At 47.8% G+C, this 5931-nt stretch overlaps 1 protein-coding gene across 1 annotated transcript in view; it reads left to right on the top strand.

Moving 5' to 3' along the window:
• Slc39a11 (solute carrier family 39 member 11) overlaps positions 1 to 5931 on the top strand; it is a 395002-nt gene that overhangs the window by 519 nt on the left and 388552 nt on the right. The gene's annotated exons all lie outside the window — the stretch shown is intronic.

The raw sequence follows: 5931 nt of genomic DNA, 5'->3' as shown, positions 1-5931 counted from the left end.
CGCCCCGCCGCCATCTTTGATAGGGGCGGCCGCGCTTCCGCTCCGCCGGGAGCCATGTTTGTTCCGGGCTTCCGGGGCTGAAGGGCGGGAGGGCGGGCGCGGCGGAGGGGTGCCGGCCCTCTGCGTTTTCTCGGGAGGTCTGGGCTGTTGAGCGGGTGTCGGGGGTCGCCCGGGTGCCAGCTGGTCAGAGCCTTACGGCGATCTGGGATCTTTCGTCCTTGGAGAAGAGCTTTGCGGTCGAGTTAGTTAATAAGCTCGAGATAACGTAATTAATGTAATTATCGTAATTAAAGGCGGCCTGACGGCGACGCCTCGGCGCTCGCCTCTGCAGGGCGGTCGCAGCGCCGGGGCCGGTTCTCGCGTCCTGCGACCGCGCACCTCCTTCCCCGCGGCGGGCTGGGGCGCGCGGGGCGGCGGGCCCGACCTGGCCGGTCCCCTCCAGGGCAGCCGAGGAAGAGCAGAGCCGCCCCTGCTCGTGGGGATGCTCGGCCTCAGAGAAGGCCTGCAGGGCGGCCTGGTGCCGTCGGGCGTCCGCGGGCCCCTGTCACGGGGGCTTCTGGCCGTCCGTGTGTAGCCCCCAGAGGTGTGTCCGCCGCAGCCCCCCGCAGGGAAGGAGGGCCGTGGGCCGAAGACTGCACTGCCTGCCGAGGGATGCGGTGAGGACCCTAGTGCTGACCCAGGTCGATGGAACAGGAGGCCGTTGGTCACCTTCTCCCAAGCCAGAGTTTATCCTGGAGATTTCGTGGTCACGAGAAGAGGTGCCCACTACAGTGTCTGTCTCATGGTCAGGGCATCTACAGCCCTCCCAATTTCCTCTCCCACCCACCACTTCCGTTATTTTGAGGTAAATCCCAGACATCAAAAATCAGTAAGTAATAAGGTTGTGATATTCTAGTGTCCCTCACCGGACCCCTGCCACGTGGGGAGTGGCATTCTCACCTTACAGATGGTTAACCCAAGGCTGAGAGGCAAAGGGACTTACGCAATACTGTTCTCAAAGCCTGTCCTCCGAATCATCTAATTTTATATACACATCAGCTCTGCAATATAGGTAGAAAAATATTCCTATTCTTTGCATCACTAAAACCCAGAGAAGTTTATTTACCTGCGCAGGCCACATAGTTTGTAAGTGACAAGTCAACACTTCTGTCTACATTTTTTGGCTCTTAAGCTTTTTTACTTTCCCAATTTGCCCGAAACCTAGAATGCCCTCTGGTGGTGGGGCTGTGTTTCTGTAATCCCAGTCTGGAGGCGCAAATGACCTTACTCTGCTGGCCAGCATCTGCCAAATCTCTTTTTTGTGACTAGGGGATTCATGTCTGCCTGGCAAGGTCTTTTCCCAGAACTCCTTATGGCTGTGGTGCAAGAATGTGCCTGGGACTTTGATGTCAAAGGCAAGGAGGAGGGTGGCAATTTCATTCTGCTGATTGGTGCTGGTATTCTGCTGCAGTCTGGCTGGGCACAATCAGGAGCCACTTGTCACGTGGGCAGAGCCAAAAAAGTCCCCCAATGAGCAGCTCCGAGGTCTGAAAGGGCAGGGAAACAGCCCAATGAGCATCACTGCAGAGGAGCCAATCAGCTAGATGTTGCTGGGGCCGCTGTGAGCCAATCATCAGCTGGCAGCTGGAAGTTTGCTGGGGCCCCTTCAGCTGTGGCTCTCAACATCTCCCCCTCTCTGTTTAAACAAAAAGCACGTGGCTTAGGGACCGTGCCTGCCTTAGGTTGTCCAATAGTACATATGGTCCTTACCCGTTAGGTTGGTACCATTGCAATTGGATCTTACCCATCATTGACTACCGGTCCAGTATACAGCCACACCTGTGGAGAGGTCTTTGTACCAGCGGGGGGGTGAGGTTCTTTGCCTCACCTCTGTTGGCCCCCAAATTTTAGCTGGACGATCATGACAAGCAGAAGGGAGGAAGATACACCAGGCCAATTGACGGCTCCTTTTGGAAAAATTGTACCACCAATGACATCATCAGCAAAAATACCCCAACACTACCACAAGTCGCTGCACCAACAGATAGTTCACAATGCATACAGGTGAGTTCACAATGTGTCCAGGCAAGTTCTGCAAGCAGTTCAGTGATGGCTATTGTAGAAGCTGTAGATTGGTTTTATCTTTGACTTCACCAGCACTGGGATGAAGATAGGAATTCTGGCAATAATGGCTAAAGAAAAAATTATGTAACATTACAGAAGGCACTAAAAGAAAACAATTTTCTTAACAATTTACATTGTCTTCAAGAGAATTATTAAATATAATGAAAAGGAAAGGTGAAAGTAAACAAACAGATCTGCTAACCTTTTTTGTTTACATATTAAAACAATCCTCAACAGTCGTTTACCCAATTTAAATTAAACCATATAAATCACGTGAAAAAAAAATTTGGATCCATTTTATCATGAGCGCTCATCATATATGATATATGGACATACGTACATTCAAACATATAACACAAAACACAAGTGTGCACACATAATACATACAACACATAACATTATAGTAAAGGCCTTATAACTTTTTACAGGTGAAATCTCCATTGCAATGTTTAAAAACTCTATAGTCAAAAAATAGAACTGATCAGCAAAACATTAACCTAGGTCTGTATGAGCTCAAAAAACAAAATAGAACTTCATGATATGGCAAAGGGCAATAATAAAATAGATATTGAAAAAAGCATCCTGGTACTGTTGCAGATGTAAGAATAGCCAAACTGGAGTTCTGGATATCAGTTGTTATGGATTTGAGCCAAATCATCTTCTTTTTGGTCTGTAGAAATCGCTCTAGTTAGTCTCTCTGGAATCCAAATTGGCTGCTGTTCTCCCTGTGGAAACACACAAACAGACCCCCGACTCCAGACAATCACTGGGTCAGGACCTTAGTTAATCTCTCTGGAATCCAAATCAGCTGCTGTTCTCCGTCTACGGCATCGTGGGCAAATACCTGGTATTCTACTCCTTTGATACCTATTTTTGTTAAACCCTCCTCCTATGGGACAATTCCTTTTAAAATGTCCTGTTTGTTCACAATTGTAGCATGTTTTTGGCCTGGCATCTAAAGCCTGTTTTACTGCAGCTGCCACGACTTGCTCTTGTTCATTAATGTCTCTGGCATCTAAAGCCTGTTTTACTGCAGCTGCCACAACTTGCTCTTGTTCATTAATGTCTCTACATAATTTAATATATGTGTTTAAATCTTCATGTTTCCATGGTCTAATGATATCTCTGCACCAACGATTCGCTTGCTCATAAGCCAGGTGTTTTAGTAATGGCATTGCTTGTTCTGTATTCCCAAAAACTCTGGTAGCTGTTTGAATAAGCCTATCTACAAATTCAGCATAAGGTTCATTAGCTCCTTGTATTACCTTAGATAATTGACCTTGTAAACCTCCATGTCCTTGTAAAGTCTTCCATGCCTTAATTGCATCTACAGCAATTTGTGCATATACACCAGGATCATATGCAATTTGTTGCTGCTGATCCTCATAAGGTCCCTTTCCTAACAACATATCTAGATTTCTCTGAGGATAACCAGCTGCTGCATTTCGCCTAGCCGTCTCCGTGCAAAATTCCTCATTGGCAACCTTCCATAACAGGTATTGTCCTCCATTTAGCACAGCTTTACACATATTAGCCCAATCTGCTGGTGTCATGTTCAAGTTGGTAATGGATTCGACCATGCTTACAGTGAAGGGTGCTTGAGGACCATAGGTTGTTACAGCCTCTTTTAGCTGCTTCACTCTTTTGAAATCTAAAACATGGTGAATTCGCTGCCCTCCTGCTTGTTCAAATACAGAGCATGCTGATCTTTGAGGTCCTGTCTCAGGATCCCATCTATCAACTACGGGGGTTGGGGGCCTCCCAGCATATGGAGGTGGCGCTGTTGGTTGGACACTTACGCCCTCTGGTGATAGAAAGGTGTTAGTAGCAGCCTCCTGTTGTAACTTCTCCCCTGATGGCTTTTTCTGCTCTAAACTTTCTTCCTCTGTCTGACTAGCTCGAGAGACCTTCTCTTTTACTTGAATATTTCTACTATAACTATAATACAACCCAACAAGAAGACGCCAAACAAAGCTGAGACAGAATGAAACAAAAATGGAACCACACAAAATCATTATAATAGCCTTTCTATCCTCCTGAAATGCCCATCCGTCCTTTCTCCCTATCTGTTCCTCAGACGTGAGCGGTTTTTCTTCCGTCTCACCCATCTCCAGGGACAGGCAACTTAAAACAAAAGTGAAGCAAAACCAAAGAAGAATCTTAAAATGGCTCCCCATCCTCTTGCCCTGCCCTCAGGGGCGAGCAGTTTACCTTCTCACTTACCCTCAGTCGTTCCCGGTGCGGCCCACCAAATGCCGCAGTCTGGCTGGGCACAATCAGGAGCCACTTGTCAAAAGAAACTAACTTTATTTTTAGAACCACACACGCCAAACAAAACAGCCTCTCAGGAAAAACCCTCAGAGCCTCAACTGCCACCGCCGGCTTCCCACAAGCCTCTCTCTCCCACACAAGCTTCTCCCCACCTCCCACAATCCTCCTGCTCTTGAGGCCGATTGGCTGGGTCACGTGGGCGGAGCCAAAAAAGTCCCCCAATGAGCAGCTCCGAGGTCTGAAAGGGCAGGGAAACAGCCCAATGAGCATCACCGCAGAGGAGCCAATCAGCTAGATGTTGCTGGGGCCGCTGTGAGCCAATCATCAGCCGGCAGCTGGAAGTTTGCTGGGGCCCCTTCGGCTGTGGCTCTTAACAGTATTCTCTGTAGCATCCCCTCCCCAGCAGCAGCTCCCAAGTGCCAAATGTTGGAGACAGGTGTGGGTATCCACAAAGATGTCCTCCCCAGAATCATCCTGTGCTATGCTTTGATTGGGCTCTAAATCAAAGAATATCCCTTTGTTCCTACCTGTCCTCTTAACTGGTTCCCCAACATTCCCAGAATTTCCATGAGCTGTCCAATGTCTTGTGGATAAACTTCATTTCTTTAAAAATCAAAACTGTTGTGTGTAGCTTGCCTTAGAGACTGACACCTGCCCCTGAGCTTCCAGCTCTGTATTTTCTGAGGTCTTTCCAACAGCATGTGGGGAAATGCCAAGATATCAGAGTGTGGAGCCTGGGGCTTTGTGTGAGGTGGCTTGAACTTGTGCACAATACCTGCAGTTTTCATGTAGAACTGAGGCCAGCTGCCAGATGATTGTCCTCACCAGCCAGTGTGTTCTAAAACCAAGGCTTGCTCTCCCTGCCTGTCTTCTGGTTTCCCTGGCCAAGTTCATCCGACTGCCCTGAAGATGCCACTGTTGCTCCTCTCCCAGCAGAACTGAACAGTGGTGGAGGCTGTCGAGAACTTTCTTTTTCTGAGGCTTGGAGCAAATGTGCTCTTAGCTCCTGGCCCCAGAAGTCTCCTTTCCCTTCCCTTGCATCCTGAGAGCAGCCCTTCCTTCTTTCTGCACATCAGCCAGAACTATCGGGGAACAGTCAAAGAGCTCATATGTATCAGCTGGACCAAGCCCTGAGCTAGGGACAGAGGAACAGAGATGAGGAACTAGTCCTTTTACTTAAGGTGTTAGGAGGTCCACAAATATTGCTATAGTTTAGTTTTGGTGTAGAGATGAGTGCAGGTGTGTAATGAATGATTCTTCATGTCAGCCTGCCTTTCTTTTACCTTAGATCTTTAGTTGCAGAATTAAACATGAGATGTTTAGCAGCTTACGTTTAGATCATTCTGGGTCCCCAAATCAAGTCTAGTCATTCTGTTCATTATAACTATGATTTTGAGCATGTGGGCATCTGCACATAATAATAACAATAATACTTACATAACACAATAACAATAATCCTGTGTGCAAGTAGGGTGGCAGTCATTGTATAGTTAAAACGAGGGTTCATCAGGACCAGGTAACCTGTGGGAGGTCAATAGAAGCAGGTCAACTGCCAGC

This window comes from Marmota monax, unplaced genomic scaffold (genome assembly GCF_021218885.2).
Source record: "Marmota monax isolate L192 unplaced genomic scaffold, Marmota_monax_Labrador192_F-V1.1 WCK01_AAM20220418_F8-fsc00208, whole genome shotgun sequence".
Lineage (NCBI taxonomy): Eukaryota > Metazoa > Chordata > Mammalia > Rodentia > Sciuridae > Marmota > Marmota monax.
Note: the sequence above shows the minus strand (reverse complement) of the source record. Positions and strands in the feature narration are given on the sequence as shown.